Below are 20,918 nucleotides of genomic sequence, written 5' to 3'. Positions count from 1 at the left end.
TTTGTTTTTATTTTATTTTTTTTGGTGTAGACTTAGATCCTTTTTATTGTCTTTTGTATTATTATTATTATTATTATTATTATTATTATTATTAACATAGATTGAAGAAAGATTAAGAAGTAGTTAGCCTACTAAATGTTGCTACCTGGGTTTATTTGTTTTTATTTTATTGTTTTGGTGTAGACTTAGATCCTTTTTATTGTCTGTTTTATTATTATTATTAATATAGCTTAGGGAAAGATTAAGAAGTAGTTAGCCTACTAAATGCTGTTACCTGGGTTTATTTGTTTTTATTTTTTGGTATAGACTAAGATCCTTTTTTCTGTCTTTTGTATTATTATTATTATTATTCTCTCGATCTATATCTCCCTTTCTCTTTACTTCTTTGTTTGTGTTGTTTATCCCCTGATAGCTCCAGTCTTTGCAGCTACCTGTTTCCATAGCAGCCAGACATCCTCTGTCAGTTCTTGTCTTTCAAAGCTCCCACTCAACCAGCTCTCATCCATCCACAGCAAGAGATACACCACAACAGTAGGCACTGTCTTGGGGGACAGCCCATCACTGGTGGCTGTGCACATTGTTTGTTACAGGTGAGCTATGCCTAGATTATGTTTTTTTATTCCCCAAGAGAAATATTATATAGATAGACATACTTTAGTGTTGGGCCATTGTGGAGACTCTAAAAGCCAACATTGCCAGAGCATTGTTTTGAGAATCCTTGGATACAGTATAACATCATAATGATAACTCTTCCAGTCAGCGCAGTGGTGCAAACTCTTGCAGATAGCACACAGGTAAACCTTGAAAGAGAACGTAAAAAATATTTTGAGAAGCATCACAGATCATTAGCATTTTTTGCAAGCAGAGTTTGGAAGACTTTTAAAGGCTGCATACTTTGGAAAACAGTAAGTAATTTTCTGCAGACTATATTATTATATAGTACAGTATACTGTTTATATTGTAGCTAGAGATAAGTGAAGTTATTGGTCCTTAGTTGAAATTCATAAATATTTGGTAAATTTGAAAACATTTGTGAACCAGCCCTGATTCAAAATATATGTGACATTTACAAAGAAAAAGTACATGTAGTACTAGAACAATCATAAACAAATTGTAAAAGAGGCTTTCCATCAACCACCATCAAATAACCTTGTAAAATTAACATTTGGACAGTTACAAACATATTTTTCTGTAATTTCATATGAGAGGTATGTCTTTTTGTTGTATCTTGACACCTACAAAGCATTTTATGTTACCGAAAGTGGACTTTTTTCCTTATTTCTCAAAAATTTTCTTTCAGTCCACTGAGGTGTCTAAAAGGTCTTTCCCCACTCAAGTAAATATAGCAGTGGGTGTGATTCAGTTTATTGGAATATGCTCTATACAAGCTGTTTGAAAATTGCCAGTTTTATAAATACCTCTTTTTCACTCATATAATTCCAGCAGTAAATGTGGTCCAAATTAGTGTAAGATATTTTTTCTATCAATTACTCCTGAAACATGCTCATTTTATAATCGCATCTTTTCAATAATTTTTTTTTGTTGCTGTGCTGTGATTCAAGTTATTATAGTATTTTTTTATAACTGTACCAACCATTTCTGTGTCTTATAAACACCTTCAGTATTTTACACCAGTAAACATGGTGCACTTATCAGTTACATACAGTAGCAATTTTAGTTATATAGATTTAAATAGCACTCATTAAATGATTAAAGTTGCTTCCATTTTCTGTTAGTCCCTGATAATTTGCAGCAAATTTCAGCTGTTGATCTCCAACAATTAGCAGGGATAGCTCAATATTGCATATATGAGCATAGCCACTTCCTGTTCTGGCTGGTGCTGCTCATTGATCTCTTATAAATTCTTTTTGATTGTCTCTCTGTGTAAATAAATGCTGGATGAACAATAGAAAAAATGGTCAACTGCAGAATCAGTATTTTTATTAAAACTAAGTTTCCTGTTCAGCTATTTTAATGGAATAGAAACATTAACAAATTACATATACAGAGTTTTAATGTAAAAAAATCTAAAAATACATTTAAAATATGCTAAATAATACTTTTTTATGCTAGTTCCTTTCCACAAATATTGGGACTACACCTAATATATTTTTTTTAATTTTCAGAGGTAAATGTAATACTATAGGTTCCAACTTTGCAAAATATATCATTTATATATAGCCTAATTCAACACATTTAACCATCCAACAGGACATTGGGTTGTGTATTTTTATTCATAAAATATAGTTATTCTATCACTCTTCCTATTTAAGGTGCTGGTTTTGATCAGTCTCCTTTTTATGTTGCTAATTGTCTAAAGTTGACTTCTTAAATTGTTCTCATACAATTGTCTGAAATGATGTTAAACATGTTTGATTAGTTAATTTAGAATAATAACTTTGGCAGATGTAGTTTAAAGCATGTTATATAGATGTTACCTTTTAAAGTCAAGCACAGTATAAGGACTTTTAAATGTAAATAACATTGTAAAATTATTTGTTAATTTTTTATACATCTATATATTTTTAACTGTTGTTGGCAGATATATTTTATGAATCGCATTTTTAATGTGAAAATGATAACTTTTTATTGAGACGATAATAAAAGGCTTTTAAGCCAAAGGTATCCATGTGAATTCAAATTTGAAAACTATATGTTACTGCAATAAGTCAAAAAGTTAAAAAAAATCTGTCAGCATAAGAAACGAAAACCATCTATAGCAAAGGTGATTAATATTTAATAAACATAAGTATTTAAACAATTATTTTAAGCTATTATATTGAAACACAAATGATGGACAAGGCACAGAATTATTTTACAGCACCAACTGGAGGCAATAGTAAATAAACCTCATAAAAATGGAATAACTTACGGGTCAAATTAAAATGTTATACATTTGTTTTAGAAAAAAAATGTCCTTAATTTTATTGATGCACCTGGATATGGCAAATAATAAATTATAGCTATCTAGTGATCATGTTAAAATGGGTATTGATATCAGTAGTGGTGACAGTGTTAACTTTAGCTAAAATGATACCAGGTGGGTGTATAGGTAGGTATTTTTGTAATATCAGATGTTAGACAAGTGGAAAAAATCTTTTCAATCTTCTGGTGCCACTAAGATACAGTCACTACTATTTTCCTGCATGTGCTTGGAGAGGAGGAGCAACACAGACATTCAGAATACTATACAGATGAGAACCCAAGTATTGTAATGAAATTCTATCTAACTCACGAATTGGCAAAAACAATTTTTCAAGTATTGTAATAAAATTATATCTAACTTGCCAACTGGCAAAAACAATTTGCAATAATGTGTTGACAGTTCAATATATATTATGAAAAATAAACTAAACAAAAACCATTGTGTAAAGTGCCATTTTCACAAACATTTTCATGAAAATAGCCTTGATACATTTTTTCACTAGTAACAAAATGAACAAATTACTAAAATACAGATAGACAGGCAATTATCTGATATCATTTTGCTAAACATCATTACATCATAAAGAAAAATCTTAGGCCCTCATTCAGAGCCGCTCGTTAACAGCAGTACGCTCATTGCGTTCCGATGTTGACTAACCGCGCATGCGTCGGTGTAACACTGTGCATGTGCGTACGGCAGATTGCGAGTTTTTTTTGACTCGTTCCTAAAATAGCGTACAGGAAGTGACATGTCAAATGTGATTGACAGAACAGGGCGTTTTAGGGTGTTGACGGGGGTGGAGATGGAAAAACGCAGGCGTGGCGAGGCGTTTTTGGGGCGTACATACATTAGCAGATGCGAGCGTAAAATGTGTTCGGACCGACTCATACGTCACTGGATGATCCTCTTTCACTTCAAAATGCTCGCACAGCTTAGGGTCTGGATTACTCGACCACATTGGCAATGGCCTTCTCCTCCGTCCCGGGACTCCACGATGTTGTTGCGATTAATCGCGGGAGGGCAGAAAAGCAATTAGTGTTGGATTGAGAACCGGCTTGGTATGTGTTTTGAAATCAGTTTTTTGGGATAGCACAAAACCGTACGCAGGTGGAACTCAGAGCTGCTAATGTCAGGATGACACAATCAATTTGCGTACATTTGTGGTGGTTTATTTTGCCCTCAATTTGGTGGTTAGGGCCTATTGTAACAATAATGTCATCATGTTTTAAGTTTCGCACCATTTTATTTGTGCCTCTTGAATTTGCCTCGTTATATGAATTTTTAAACGTTCCTTAAAGAGCCCATTTTTTTTTTTTTTTTTTTTGGGCGAGTTTTTGCCTTTTGGCCCAGGATTAAATGTAACCCATTTGTACAATAATTTCACAATCCAATGTCAGTTTTTTTTTTTCAATTTATTGCTCAAACAAAAAAACAAAATTAAAAAATATTGGGGACATCTTTTTTGCCCAAAGATATGTTCCAAAATCAAACAAATTGGCCCAACATAACTGTTGACATAAACATACAACAAAAAAATAAAAACATTTCACAAGAAAGGAGAGGGAAGTTTTGACCAGAAAGGAATATGAGCCAAGCACAGAAGGATTGTGGGAAAAGTCACCATTGCTGTCACCGTTTTCTCACCCGTTTGGATGGGGGAGGGAGGGTGCCAGACCGGGTCCGGGATGTCATCGGGCTGGCCTGTCCAGAGGCAGATGTTGTGGCGTCTGGACTAGGCACAGGGCTAGGCACATTTGGAGGATTGGCTGATGTTGTGCCAGAGGTGGAGGATCCTGATGTTCCGGCAGGAAGGGAGGTCGGCTCATCCATGTGCTGGCGAACGAGCTGCTCCAGGGCAATGGCGATGCGGATGTTGGCCCTGGTATTTTCCGTCAGGGCCTGACCAATGGTCACGTTGGCCGCAGCATTTTGCTCCAGGGCCTCAGCCACCCGTAGCAGACTGGCGTCCATCCTCTGCAGAATCTCCGTATGGGAATCCGATTTGAAATTGAGTTCTGTGAGGAGGGCCACTGCCTGCGAGGGGGATTGCCCTGGACTGGCTTCTGCAGGGTCCTCAGCCGGATGTACTGGTTCCTCCCCTGCAGAGCCAGCAGAAATTCGGCGGCCAAGGCTCCCCTCTGGAGCAGACTCATCCGCCTGTGTATCTGTTAGGAAAAAAGAGAAAAGCCTCACATTAGAATCTACATATTGGCACAATAACATTTCAGAGTTGATGACATCCAAAGATTTACCTGGGACAACATGAGGAGCCGCAAAGTCTGGCATGTCCGTATCCATGTTGGACACGCCAAACACCTACACAGGCTGCACACACCCCTGTGCCAGCTCTTCTAAATCCGTCAACTCCAATGACACAGGGGTGGGACCCCCACCTGTCCCCCTTGCATGCCTAGCCCTGTCCGCGAGTTTTTGCTTTTGGCGATATTTGAGGTCGCCCCATCTGTGGGAAAAAATGGAAGCCATTATCCTTTGGTTTAAAATGGTGTTTGTTTTTAGGGGGGGCAAGGGTTTACTTACCGCCGTTTGACATCCCGGGCTAGACGGACATAATCACCCACCCTATTGACAGCAACGGCTACCTCTTCCCACATTCTCCACTTCTGGCTTAGACTCATATTCCTGTCTGCCTGTGGCAGGATGTCCACACACTTCTGGATCAAAACCTCCATCTCCTTTCTTGTGAAATGTGGCTGCCTTTTTTTTTTGGCCGCTTTGGCCGGAATACTCGGCTCTGCAGCCTCTTCCATGTCATCCTCGTCACCTATTTGTGTAAATTTTCAGAATTCACAAAATCACAACTTGCCCAATCTTATGTTTCAAATTAATCATTGATACAAAATGCATGAAAGACTTACCGCCTGACTCTTGGGCATTGTTTCCCTGGTCTGTCGCCATGTCTGAGGTCCAAACAAGAAATACACCAGAATTTTAATGTGTTTTCGTGACGTATTTATACATGCGTCCTTATTTTGCGGCCGCATCATTGATTGTGCGTCCCTATGATCCCTCCTTAATTTGTGCGGGAAACGAAACACTATTTATGGCTTGGTGTGTCTCTAGTCGAGGTGGCGTTTTTGGATTGTTGGAGGTTACCTTGGCTGGAGTTTATTGATTGCGTATAAAGGAGTTGGCGGTTGGAGATTCTTTTGTTGGTTAGATTTGCGTTTTTATTTTCCGTTCTCTTTGTTGGTTTATATTTTTGGGACCTCGTTTCTTGATTTGGTAAGTTTTGTGAAGTCTAACTTTGGATCAATTGTTGTTTCATTGTGTTTCTTCTTTTTTTTAAATTTGGGATCCATAATTTCTTCTATTTTAGTTTTTGATTATTTTCGAACCAAAAGACCTTTTGATTTGGCCTCTTATATATTTGCTCTTGGTAAGTCCATTTTTTAACTTGTATTTGCGAACTAATTAGCGCATTTTTAGTACTTACTCTTGTGACTTGTATTTGCGAACTAATTAGCGCATTTTTACAACTTACTCGTGTGACTTGTATTTGCGAACTAATTAGCGCATTTTTAGTACTTACTCTTGTGACTTGTATTTGCGAACTAATTAGCGCATTTTTAGTACTTACTCTTGTGACTTGTATTTGCGAACTAATTAGCGCATTTTTAGTACTTACTCTTGTGACTTGTATTTTCCAAACTAATTAGCGCATTTTTAAATGCTTAATAATCATTTTAACTTTTTTGAGGTTTCTCTTTCGCTTTTTGTGCAAACATTTCAACCCATTTTGATGTACTGTGTGCAATGTCGTTTTGCTGTTTTGCAAAATGTGTGTTTCGCATATTTTAACTTTGGTCTAGCACAAAATTTATAAACAAAAATGCACAGAGTGAAATGTGTCAAATAATTTTGGTGTTTAATTTCAGTTTGGACGTATCATGACAATACCCCGGCATGTAAGCAGCAATGGATGGTATCATCAAGCTAAGTTGTTTTAATGTACTTTTGGGGTGGGTCAAAAGCCTTACATTGAAATCTTTGAATTTCAGGTAGATCTGGGGCGGATTGTTCTGGCCATGCTCCCAGAAGCCGACCAACCTCAATCTCGTCCCAGGCATAGGCATCGTAGGCATGCAAGGCCCCAGATATTTCGAACACGTGTCACCCTTTTTGGAATGCCCGATGATGAGGTTTTAAGACGCTACCGTCTACCTCCCAAAATCATCATAGACACTCTCTCATTAATAGAAAGTGATCTTGAGCGGCAAATTGACAGTCCAACAGCAATACCACCACTTATGCAATTTATGGCGGTGTTACATTTCTGTGCCTCAGGATCGTTTCAAACAACGGTGGGAATAGTGGCGGGCATCTCCCAATCCTCCTTTTCCAGGATCCTGAGGGCAGTGATGGAGGCACTTTTCAAGCACCTCCATCATTTTATTCAAATGCCTTTGGATATGGGTGCCCTTAGTGTGTCCAAGGCCAAATTTTACCAAATAGCTGCCTTCCCACACATCATAGGGGTTGTGGATGGTACTCACATACCACTTCAGCCTCCAGCACGGCTGGAGGCCATATTTCGAAACAGGAAACACTATCACTCCCTCAATGTAATGGTGGTATGTGATGCCTCCCTCCAGATCCTGTCCCTGAATGCTAAATTACCCGGAAGTGCACATGACTCCTTCGTCATCCGGCAATCAGGGATATGGCACAAATTAAACAACCTACAAGCTGGTGATGCGTGGCTTCTGGGTAAGTGGAGACCTTTAGTAGATAACAATGTTAAGCTTGATACACAGTGTTCCTGATGTTGTCTATTCTTTTCCACAGGAGACAGTGGATATCCTTGCATGTCCTGGCTGCTCACTCCTTATTTGGCTCCCACACCAGGCCCACAAAGTGCGTATAATTCCGCACTTACAGCCACCAGGCAAGTGGTGGAGCACTGTATCGGCCTTTTAAAAGGCCGATTCCGATGCCTCCACCGCTCTGGTGGCGAGCTCATGTATTTGCCGGATATGGTGTCGAAAATTGTGGTCCTGTGTGGGATATTTCACAACATCGCCATAAGGAGTGGTGTCCCAATGCAGCCAGAGGATGCCTTACCTGAGGATGGGCCCCCCGAGGTTGGTCGGAGGTCAGTATGTGGGGGGGCCATACGCGATGATGTGGTGGCCAGATTTTTTAGGTAAGTTTTTACAAAACAACAGTGTTTATACCTAATGTGTTTTGGTTTGTTTGCGAACCTCTAATTTTTTGTTGTTTTTTTCACCATCTTCTGTTTGTTCACATAATCTTTGGCAATCCAACGCTCACTACTTCCTGCTACCCTTACCAAACCTGGATCTGGACATTTTGGGAATATATTATGGAACCCATATCGCAACGCCATGTTTGTGGAATCATGTTGGCATGGTCCTTCGTCAACCAGTTCTTGATTTGTTGTTTTTGGTTTGTTTTAGTTTGGTATGTGTTGTATTTGAGATTATCACTGTGTGTTTTTTTTGTGAGTGACCACTTTGATTTATCAGTTATGTTGTGAATAAATGTTTTTAGAGTGAAATGTTCTTCCTTTTCTTGGACGTTACCAGCAAGTGTAACCAGGTTCACACACGGTACATTTGACTAAGGGGTAATCCAGTACTGTCGCCAGTTGAGCTAAAATGAAATATGTTTTCTGGTTCAAAACCCACACCAAAAGGAAGCCTGTACAATCATTTGGCTTTGTAAGATTGGCCTAAGCAGCTTGCACACCAACTAGGAACCTGTAAAATGTTGAAATATCTAATTGACACTACACCCAAAAAGGGAAATGACATTGTGACTGTTATGTGTTTCTTGTGGCTGTTTTACATACAAATACAAAACACAATCTTACTTTAAAAAAATGGAAATCCTTGCAGGAACAGTCTACTTATGTCAGGGTTAACAATCTTTGGGTTTGCAAAAACGAATTAACCGGAACGTATGTTTGAAAAATAACATTTAATTTGAAAAAAAACAACCAAAAACAAACTATTGGCGAAGGATGCCAGACAGACGATCAAGGGCCACGAGCACCCAAATTATATGTTGGCGCATCTGGGCCACACAAACTTGTACTTCGTGACGATGCCTCTGTTCCTCTGTGGGTGAGAAAAGTGTGTGGATTAATACAACAATAGGGCAACCACATTAAAAATTTTAAAATACAACGAAATCACTCCAAAAATAACAAAAAAACAAAAAAAAACAAAAATGGGGGGTGCCAAAAATACAAGGCCTATGTACAAATTCCCCCAGGTGTGATATGTGTATGTTGAAATCAGCAATCTGCTAAATCCACAAAAGTCGACCCAAAAACCCCGAATAAAGGAACGACACATGATTACATACAAACAGTTTGTGCTTAAAAAAAAGGCGAAAGAAAAACATACCGGGTGACAAAACGGCAGCTCCGGAAGTCCCACCATCGTCCTCCTCGGAGTACCCTCCATTCCCCAAAGATCGGGGCGGGGTTATTACGGACTCCGGGGAGGGGGTAATTGGAAGAGGGGTGGTTGGAGGAGAGGGGGAAGTGGGACGGAGGGGAAGGAGGCCCGACATTTCCGGGAGAGGGTCTTGGAAGGCTGGGGAGGAGTGGGGAATAGGGGAATTATTGGGGGTGGAGTGTTGGCTGGGGGTTGGGGAGAGTGGGCGTGACCGCCGTCTGGCCGGACGGTGACGGCGTAGTCTTGGCTGTCCCCCTAAAAGATGTCAAACAAATTGTGGTTAGTTTCAGCACAAATCCTGGCCAAAAAACAATTTACAAACACCCCCCAACAACAAAAAACATGCGAATATGAGTAGAATTAATAATTATGAAATAGAGGGAAAACATGGCCAGGCAAATATGAGTAGAATGAAAAATTATGAAATAGAGGGAAAACATGGCCAGGCAAATATGAGGAGAATGAATAATTATGAAATAGAGGGAAAACATGGCCATGCAAATATGAGGAGAATGAATAATTATGAAATAGAGGGAAAACATGGCCAGGCAAATATGAGTAGAATGAAAAATTATGAAATAGAGGGAAAACATGGCCAGGCAAATATGAGGAGAATGAATAATTATGAAATAGAGGGAAAATATGGGCAGGCAAATATGAGGAGAATGAATAAATAGGACAGACATGAAAACATACACACGCAGTTTGGGCCACAAAGACAAACATGATAAACAAAATACATAAAACTTACTTTCTGAAATCTGCATGCGAAAGCATGCCAGCAAGCGGGGCGTTCGCCTTTGCAGGTCCGACCACCTGCGCTCCAGCTGGCCGATGTTGCGGCTTGAGCCGAAGGAGCGCAGGCGGGCCCGTGCCTCCGCATATGCGGAACGCTTCTGCCGGTTGGTGATGGGTGGAGGCTGGCTGGTGACACGCCTATCTATCACCTCCGTTAGCACCAGCAGCTCGCGCTTGGTGAATGCGGAGGCTCTCATGATGGCAATGGTGTTTTTCCTAAAATTCATTTTTGATAAAGTGGCCAAAAAAATTCTGATTGGCTAATGTATTTGGGAAATTAACAGGAGCAATTCTATTGGTTAGTGTATGAGTCATGTGTTCGACAGGGCCAGAAATCTCTGGAGAGTTATGATAGGCTTGATGCAGTGACATGCGTAAGCAAATTTAAATAAAGAAATGAACCCAGGGAAATATGCGGGGATCCAAAGCAATAGAACAATTGTTTAATTGTGGGTAACATGTTTTTTGAACAATAAAAGCGAATGTTTAAGCCGTACGTATTCTGCGTGAAAACACAAACACGGACAAGAGTAAAGTTTCTTGCATTGTGTTGAAAAAAAAAAAAAATTAAGCTAATTGATACATTGATTGGCATGATACGATTGATGGAGGTAGGCAGAATAAAGGAGCAGGTAATCGACATCTGACAAGGCCACTTCCGGTTTATACTTGTGCGTGCGTTCCCTTCAAGCCATTTTGGGGATGTACGCTCGCTATTTCGCACGCTCGTTAGTTAGAGGAGGGGTCGTCTGAGTTTGGGGAGGATTTTTAGATGCGTTCGAAAATACGAGCGAGCCCTTGAATTTAAATATTTTTGTACGTACGCCTAACGTACGTTCGCCCGCTTGCGAGTGGGTCTGAATCAGGCCCTTAGTTTATTTTAAAATTATCACGCCATATACTTTTTTAATCCGCAGTGCATTTCAGACAATTTTCAGTCAATCAAATTTTTGCAGGCCTTTGTTATTTTTGTGTCAAATTTTAACTTAAACACTTCTCTGTGTGTGTGGGTGAATAATTTGGTAAACAGAAAATCCACTGATTTGGGGAGGTTCATTAAACTCAATGATCTTGGAGCATAATGAAGATAGTCAAAAATTGCAGAAACTATTAGATGAAATTTAAACAGCTGAGACAACTCAAAGATCAATATTCACAAATGGTGTTATTGACTGCTACACTAAGTTGACATAAGTGCAGACCAAATTGTTACATTTAAAAATATTACATTTAATTGAGTCAATACCATACTCACCATGTTTATAATTAGTGACAAATATCACGCAGGATATTTTTTAACTCTTTTTGTTCATATTGCCCCACCAATGCTCTAATAAATGTAAGATCAGCAAATTTGCAGATGTACTAATTGCTCCCTTTACTTCCGCCTCACTGAACATAATGTCACCATCACTGTCTTCCTCCCGACCGACTGCCATTGGACTGCGTGCTCACTGAGATTGCTTCCTGGTTTGCGCACGTGAACTGCGATGCATGGTGTTCAAACGCACTGGCACGCCTGCGTTTCCCCCACCACCCACAAATGGTACATCCTGTCAATCACTTTGCGATGGGTCTGGGTAGTCACTGCAGTCCCGATCACAGTGGCTAGTTCACACACATGCACTGTGATGCATACACATGCGCAGATCGCAACAATCTGCCGATTGCGTGCGTAATCGCAGTTGCGATCAGTGGAGAATCAGGCCCATAAAACCAAATGTCAAATTTGAAATTGTTGCATGTATTTACATACTCCGCCAATTACAGGTAAAAATGAAGGAGTGACCTTTATAGAGAATACTACTTACTGTAATATCATGTAATGGCCACGTATCCGTATCATGGGGAATGCAGAGGCATGGCCTAGTCCAGAGGTTCCTAAACATGGTCCTCAAGGCTCCCAACAGTTCAGGATTTAGAGATTTCCATGGTTGAGCACAGATAGTTATATTAAATCGGCTGAATTGCTAACTACGTCCAGGGCCGGATTAAGGCTTGTGGGGGCCCTGGGTCAACTAAGTTATTGGGACCCCCACCAAGCCACATGGACCCTCCCCACCACATGTTAAACATGTGCATACACACATACAATATATATGTAGCAAAAATTTTATATAACATACACACTAACACACACATATACAGTATACACACACATACACACTGACACATATACACACAGTATACAGTACACACACTAGCACGTATAGACACATTAACACTTACATACACACTAACACATATACAGTACTGTATATATACTAGGGGTGTGCACCGGCCACTTTTCGTGTTTTGTGTTTTGGTTTTGGATCTGGATCTTTCTTCGTGTTTTGGATCTGGATTGGTTTTGCCAAAACCACCCTTCCGTGTTTTGGGTTCTGGGTTTTGTGTTTTGGATCTGTATTTTTTTTTTTTAAAAGCATAAAAACAGCTAAAATCACAGAATTTGAATGTTTTTCTGCTCCTATGCTATTGTTAACCTCAATAACTTTTATTTCCACTCATTTCCAGTCTATTCTGAACACCTCACACCTCACAATAGTGTTTTTATATCCAAAAGGTTGCACCGAGGTAGCTGGATGACTATGCTAAGAGATACGAGTGGGCGGCACAAACACGTGGCCCATCTAGGAGTGACACTGCAGTGGCAGACAGGATGGCAGTTTGAAAAACTAGGCCCCAAACAGTACATAATTCAAAGAAAAAAAAGAGGTGCAAGATGGAATTGTCCTTGGGCCGTCCCACCCACCCTTATGTTGTATAAACAGGACATGCACACTTTAACAAACCAATCATTTCAGCACCAGGGTCTGCCAAACGACTGTGGCTGAAATTATTCGTTCGTTTGGGCCCCCACAAAACAAGCTGGCAATTAATCTGTCCCTGCACAAACTGGCTCAACGGAGGCAAGATGTTGTACTCATCCTCCTCATCCACCGATTCCTCAGCCTATTCAGTGTTGTGTACATCCTCATCCTCACAGAGTATTAATTCGTCCCCGCTGGAATCCACAACCACAGGTCCCTCTGTACGTTCTGGAGGCTGGTCTCCCTGGAAGAGTTGATAATTCATTTTATGAACATCATCTTCTCCACATTTTGTGGAAGCAACCTCCTACGCCTTTCGCTGACAAGGTTCCCGGCTGCACTAAACACTCTTTCGGAGTACACACTGGAGGGGGGGCGACTCAGGTAATTTACAGCCAGTTTGTACAGGGACCTCCAAATTGCTTCTTTTTCCTGCCAGTACAGGTACGGACTGTCTGACATGCCTACTTGGATGCTGTCACCGATGTAATCCTTTAACAGACAGACGCACGCTTGTCGCTGCTGCTTTAAGGATGCAGGTGCGGCTACAGCCCACACATTTCACAAAGACAGAAAAAAAAAGAAGAATTTTTTTATTGTTTGTGGAGTGCACTTTGAGGGTTACACCACCCTTTAACAGACAGACGCACGCTTGTCGCTGCTGCTTTGAGGATGCAGGTGGAATCTAGACGGGATTTGGAACCAGGGACACACTACCTCCATCAATTGTCTAAATCCCACTGCACTAATGGCGGATACCGGATGCACGTCTAACACCAACATAGCAGTCAAGGCCTCAGTTATACGATTTGCTTCAGGATGACTGCTGTCGTACTTCATCCTCTTCGCTAGGGACTGTTGGAGGGTCAATTGTTTAGTAAAAGTAGTGGTGTTCCTACTTCCTCTCTGGGATGATGAACAACTCCCAGCAGCAGCAACAGCACTAGGAGGAAGTGGTTCTTGATCTTTCCCTATTTTATTTTTATCGGAGAAAGTTTGGTCCTCCATTTATGTTATATTGATATATACATGCGGCTAAGGCGCACACAAACACAGAAAATATTATTTTATTTTGGCTGGAGAGTAGTGAACTTTGTGGGGTACACCACCCTTTAAGAAATGAGCCAGCCGGCCCTTTACTTATGACAGAGGCACACGCTTGGCACTGCTCCTTTGTTGATGCACGTGCAGCCACAGTGCACACAATTCACAAACACAGAAAATATTTTTTTATTTGGTTTGGAGTGTACTTTGGGGGTTACAGCACCCTTTAACGGTCAAGCCAGCCGGCCCTTTACTTATGACACAGGCGCACGCTTGGCACTGCTCCTTTGTTGATGCACGTGCAGCCACAGTGCACACAATTCACAAACACAGAAAATATTTTTTTATTTGGTTTGGAGTATACTTTGGGGGTTGCAGCACCCTTTAACGGTCAAGCCAGCCGGCCCTTTACTTATGACACAGGCGCACGCTTGGCACTACTTTGTTGATGCACGTGCGGCTACTGCGCACACAATTCACAAACACAGAAAATATTTTTTTATTTGGTTTGGAGTGTACTTTGGGGGTTACAGCACCCTTTAACGGTCAAGCCAGCCGGCCCTTTACTTATGACACAGGCGCACACTTGGCACTACTTTGTTGATGCATGTGCGGCTACTGCGCACACAATTCACAAACACAGAAAAAATATATTTTTTTTTAGCACTTGGGGGGAGCAGCCCTGATGGACAGAGCACCCCCTGGACAACACTACAGCACCCCTTTAGGACTGGGACACTGCACAGGACTTTGGAGTGGACACAGCCCCTATGGGCAACTGACTGCACAACACAGTCCAGCCAGCCCCTATGGACTTTGAAGTAGTGGACACAGCCCCTATGGACAACAGCAGCACAGCACAACACAGCCAGCCCCTATGGACTTTGAAGTAGTGGACACAGCCCCTATGGACAACAGCAGCACAGCGCAGCACAGCACAGCACAACACTACTCTGCACTACACTACACTACACTACACTACACAGCCCAGCCAGCCATAACTCCCACCCTCCCTCTTCACTGTCCACAGCCGAGTGAGAAAATGGCGCCGACGTGGGTACCTTATATAGGATCCAAAACCCGTGAGACCCGGAAGGCGGGATGATGACGTTTTGCCTCGATTTCAGATCCGAGTCAGGCGGGAAAAGTCGAGCCTGACTCAGATTGGCCTCGGATCTGGGGGGCTCGGGGGGGTTCGGATTTCAGAAATCCGAACCCGCTCACCCCTAATATATACGCACACTAACACATACTGTATATACAATAACACATACACATATATATACATAAACACATACATACACATATATAAATAATAAAATAGCACATATACACACTTACATTCTATGCAGCTGCTGATCAGTTCATTAGGCCACGCCACCTTGCACCGTAATGCCGCAATTCGCGGGTCATATGGGGGTGGGGCTTGTTGTGCTAGCTCTGCCCCCATTTTAGCAACGGAAGGGGGAATTGGTCCATTGGGGGGGTTCTAGGTACTCACAACCCCCCCATTTCAAGCTCTAGTTGTGGTGGCCCATCTGTGTGTGGGGGCCCCGGGATGACTGCCCCTGTCGCCCTCCCCTTAATCCAGCCATGATTAAGTCACTATGGATATCTCTAAAACATAGACTGTTGGGGAGTCTTGAGGACTGAGGGCCTGATTCAGACCCGCTCGCGAGCGCTGAGCGCTCACAAGCGGGTCGATGGTGGCCCCAGTGCGCACGACGGAGCCGGCTCCATCGTGCGCATGCGTGGAACCCGGATAGCGACGGGCAAACCATTGCTCTGGGTCTCATACCAAAGGGGGCGTGCTGTCAATGTTGAGTGACAGCACGCCCCCTTTGGTGGGCGTGCCGGGGGCGTGGCTGCCCAGTCAAGTGATGTCAGTGGGAGTGCTTTCGGGTCTGTTTGAGCCGAAAGCACTCTAGTGTTTGCTGCAATGAGACCCTACCACAAGGGTCTCGTCGCAATCCTGATGGTCGCGATGGTCTTGACCATCGCGACCATCTTCCTGGCCGCTCGCTATAGCTGTGGGTGGTCACCCACAGCTATACGAGCGGCCAGGAGGCCGCTCTAAAAATCAAGAAGGACAGCCCTGATTCAGAGCGAGTGCTCTGTCAGAGCGTCCGGCTCTGAATCAGGGCCTGAGTTTGGGAACATCTGGTCTAGTCACATCCGGTGTCACTATATACGGTTAGTTGTCACTCAGAACCGAACCGCTCGTCTCTAGTTCAGACTGCTCTAAATAATTTAACATTTACCTAGATATATTTTGGATGTGATAAAATGGTTTAAATTATTGAATAAATAAAGAGAGAGAGAATATTTTTTTAAGATGCTTTATGGATTTGGAGAGCGATTGCTGTGTGAGTGAATAGAGGCCTAGGAGCCACTTGCTTTTATTCATGGATAGCTGTTTTAAGTCTTCATCTCTGGGTCGATATAATTTTATCCCTTGATAACAGCAGAACATGTTTTTATTTTTCCTCTTTATAGAGAGCATCAAATGGTTGATGTTTATTTGTTTATTTATCTCTGTAAGTACAGAACCTGTGGTGAGGGTCATTTTTCAGGCGCTCTTTGATTTTGAGAAGCAATTTATTGAAACAAAGTGCCGGTACATCCTGCTGTTTTTGCTCAAGACAGTGGAAGTAAAAGCTCAGAATGTATTTAAAAAAATAGACCACAAACCAAACTAAAATGTTCATAAAACAGAAACACCTAGGCCCTCATTCAGAGCCGTACGCTCTGAGCAGAGCGCACGCTCTGAATGAGGGCCGGCCTCCATGAAAATGGAGCGTCCTCCTGTACGCTCGTATAGCTGTGGGTCACCACCCACAGGCTATACGAGCGTGCATTTTGATGGCCGCGATGGTCGTGACCATCGCGACCATCGAAACTGCGAGCCGGAGCCTGCGGTTGAGGTTTTCAACCGCAAGCTCCGGAGTGATTTTGGCTCTATCAGTGCCAAAATCACTCCCACTGACATCACTAGTGATGTCAGTGGGCCGGCTTCTGATGGGAGGCGTTCCCGTGGGAACGCCCCCGTCAGGGAGGCACGCCCCCAGCACGCCTACCAAAGGGGGCGTGCTGTCAATCAACATCGACAGCACGCCCCCTTTGATCAGACACAACGAGCGAAGGACTTTCCTTCGCTCGTCGCGTCTGGCGCATGCGCATGACGGAGCTCCCTCTGTCTTGCGCATGCTCAGTCCAGAACATTGACCCACTTGCGAGTGGACAGCCGCTCGCGAGTGGGTCTGAATCAGGCCCCTAATCCTCTAAAACTGCCGTAACCGTATTGCAAACTTTAAAAGACGGTGGCCCTGATTCACCACTGCGAATGCCATAGCAATTACGTACGCAGTTCCACTGCGATACTATGCTAATCCATTGCCATTGCTATACTGCCGCAGCATAACATAAGGACGCCCACTTCACCTTACACACATCTGTAATGTTTAGCGAAACCATCGGTACAATCGAGTACCATCGCAGCCTTATGCACACTTGCACAAGCTCTGGGGGTCATTCAGACCTGCTCTCGAACGCAGGACGCTCGCAAGCGGGGCGATGTTGCCCCACTGCGCATGCGCACGATGGAGAGAGCTCCGTCATGCGAGACCCGGATAGTGACGGCTCTCCGTCGCTCCGGGTCTCGCACCAAAGGGGGCATGCTGTCGATGTTGATTGACAGCACGCCGCCTTTGGTGGGCGTGCCGGGGGCGTTCCTATGTGCCGGGGGCGTTCCCATGCGAACGCCTACCGTCTGAAGCCGGCCCCACTGACATCACTAGTGATGTCAGTGGGAGTGATTTTGGCTCTGATAGAGCCAAAATCACTACAGGGCTTGCAGCAGCGAGACCCTACCGCAGGGTCTCCATCACAAGCCCGATGGTCGCGATGGTATTGACCATCGCGACCATCATCATGGACGCCCGCATAAGCTGTGGGTGGTCACCCACAGCTATGCGAGCGTCCAGGAGGACGCTCCATTTTCATGGAGGAGGGCCCTGATTCAGAGCGAGCGCTCTGGTCAGAGCGTTCGGCTCTGAATCAGGCCCTCTGACCTTACTGAGAAATTGCTAACCTCAGCGCACGTTATGTGTCTTCAGGCTGCGCAGGGCATTGCAGTGGATAATTATGCATGCCACTGCAACGACGTTGAAATGCCAGCTCCAGGGTTCGGACAGCACTACAAATAGCACCCTCACATCGCGCACGGACCAAAATGGGGGCAGGGCCTAATTACCATAGGCCATACCCCTTATGTGACGTTATTTGGAGGCGTGCCCGCACGGCACGCCTCCAAACAATGTCAGGCTGGGGGGAGCCTCACTAGCTGGGCTTCCCCCAGCCCTCTCCCATCACTGAATGGATGCCATGCACATGCGCTCACCATCCATTCAGACTCCGGGGTTCGGCACCGCTGCAGCGGTGGGGGTCTCCAACATCCCAATTTAGCTACCCACGGGCCACTTTGGCCTATGCGTGGAACAGCGGGACAGTACTGTTTTGCTGAAATCGGGATGTTGGGGAGAAGTGCGCTCTCTATGGGGGGCATACCTGTTCGACCGCACTGGTCGAACACCCCTAGAGCCGGCCCTGCTGGCACGCCTGCATTTCCCCGACCACCTCCCCCCCATCACCATCCACAAATGGCACTTTTTGTCAATCACTCTGCCATGGGTCTGCGTGGTCACTACGATTGCAGTACCGATGCATTCGCAGTACGCAACAATCGGCCAATTGGGTGCATATTCACAGTTGCGATCCAAGCTGAATCAGGCCCGGTAGCCCTTCTATTATTTATTCATTTATTACATTTAGAAAACAAACTGTAAACTTTATAAAAAGTAAATACAGCAAAGTTTGTAAAACAATCAATTTTTTTAAATATCCGCCAAATCTAAACACTAAAATTAATCAATCAATGAGATATAAACACGCACACAGAACAAAAGCAGCTTTGTAATTCCATCATTACTAATAAGGTAATGCAGCGGGAAGCATCCTGCATACACTAATGATCCGAGCTGCGTCCTCTGCAGCATTGGATCCTCTGCATGTGCCATTGCAGATTGCCAAAAAGGCTGATAAATCTTCATCTGCCTACACAGAGATCCTGGCCTCTTCCCTACCCCCCAATGGCGGCGACATGCCTCCGATTTGGGAAATGGAGGCCATCGCCACCCCATCCCCGCCCAAAAATGGCAGCAGACTGTTAATAACTGACGGTCTGCGGCCACTCTGTGGGCTCGATTCAGACCCGCTCGCTAGATGCATTTGCACGCAGCAAAAGAATGCAAATCCACGATCGCGCGGCAAGGCAATAGCGTGCGGTCGTTTTGTGTATGCAGATGCCCACCAGCCTGCCTTAGGATGCCCACTTTCCCACATCATGTCCAGGAAGTGTATGCAACCATCGGTAACATGGAGTACCATCGGAAGTGATCGCAGCACTTGTGGTTGACTACACCCTACCGCAAGCACTGCGAGTGATTCAGTGTGATTTTCAACCATGTGACGTGTACTATGACGCTGCGTCTGAATTATGCACGCCTCTGTAACGGCGTTGAAACGCTCAGGCACGCCTACGTTCGCACCACCACTCCCCTGTTTTCATGGACCATCCCGTCACCACCCACAATTGGCTTGCGTTGCCACTCTAGCTAATGAGCATGCGTAGTTTGCAAAAATCGGCTGGCTGTGTGCGAACGCAGCCTAGCGAGCGGGTCTGAATCGGGCCCGTGTACGATAATGCAGGACCCATTCTGCACATGCGCAGAACAGGTACTGTGCATGCACAAATTCCCGATATTCTGCATTCAGCGTGCAATGCTGAATCAGCCCCTCAATGCATTTTTTGGGCCCAATTCTGAGATGTAAGCATCTGCGACCACTTTTCCATCCAGCCTGCTGGCTATCTTTAGCTAATACCAGTATATGCTCATCAATTATCCATCCGTCTTAATGTGGGTGACCGGGCCACCCACTGTTTCCATCCGCAGCCATCACCATTATTATCAGCACTTACACCCACCCTATACAAGGTGTAAAGGATCTGTCAAAAACAGGCACCCCATCTCCACCCACATGCTGCGAACGAGCACCAAAGTCGCCCTACAATACACGATCACAACACTCCCATGACACTTCCATAAGATGGAACTGTTCCATGCATTGGCATGGTGGCCTCCCATTTGTCATTCAGCATGGATCGCAACTGCTAAAGCATATGATTGTTGCATACTGCGCATGCGTTGGCATCACAGGGCATGAAGGCATCACTGCGATCACACTGCAATCACGCAGATCACAGAGAGCCATCGCAGAGTGATTGACAGGCAGTGACTATTTTGGGCGTGGTGACGGGGTGTGGTGGGCGAAATGCAGGCATGCCTGGCCGTTTGAACGCCGTTGCATGGGCGTGCATACATCATTCACTGTGACGGCATACTCAGTTTGCAGATATCCACAAGATTCATTCACATTTGACCATGCATCTGGCTCTGATCATGTCCTTTATGATGGACAGGACCCCCACCAGGCACCTCCAGCAAGCCTGGGCCTGGGTAATTATTACCCGCCCCGTCTCGGCGCCCCTGATGATGGAAGTCACTTATATAATTTGCAGGACAAATATTACCCATGTAGCTTTTATCTAAGCAACAACTGTTTTACTGTGCAATGTGGTGATCCCAGGCACGTATTTCACACACCCACACAGTAGCCAGCAAAACCTTCTAAGCAGTCATTTATATTTCATAGAGCACATTGATATGGCCAATGCAAGCTGGTGTATATTATAGGTAAGGTGACTGTAGAACTTGAGTAAATTAAAGAAACCATATACGCCATCATCTGGGAGGTTCTTTCAGATGGTGATGGATG

General features: G+C 43.7%; 1 long non-coding RNA gene across 1 annotated transcript in view; it reads left to right on the top strand.

Annotated features, from left to right (window-relative positions):
- Positions 1-501: 501 nt before the first annotated feature.
- Positions 502-20,918, top strand: part of LOC148519556 (uncharacterized) — a 79,566-nt gene continuing 59,149 nt past the window's right edge. Inside the window, exon 1 of the long non-coding RNA XR_015878937.1 lies at positions 502-590. This is a non-coding gene — a long non-coding RNA (uncharacterized LOC148519556). The remainder of the gene's footprint in view (positions 591-20,918) is intronic.

The sequence above is a fragment of the Taudactylus pleione genome, unplaced genomic scaffold, assembly GCF_031769625.1.
Source record: "Taudactylus pleione unplaced genomic scaffold, aTauple2 ptg000189l, whole genome shotgun sequence".
In the NCBI taxonomy this organism is placed as follows: Eukaryota; Metazoa; Chordata; class Amphibia; order Anura; family Myobatrachidae; genus Taudactylus; species Taudactylus pleione.
The sequence above is the reverse complement of the archived record's forward strand: the minus strand, read 5'-3'. Positions and strand labels throughout refer to the sequence as shown.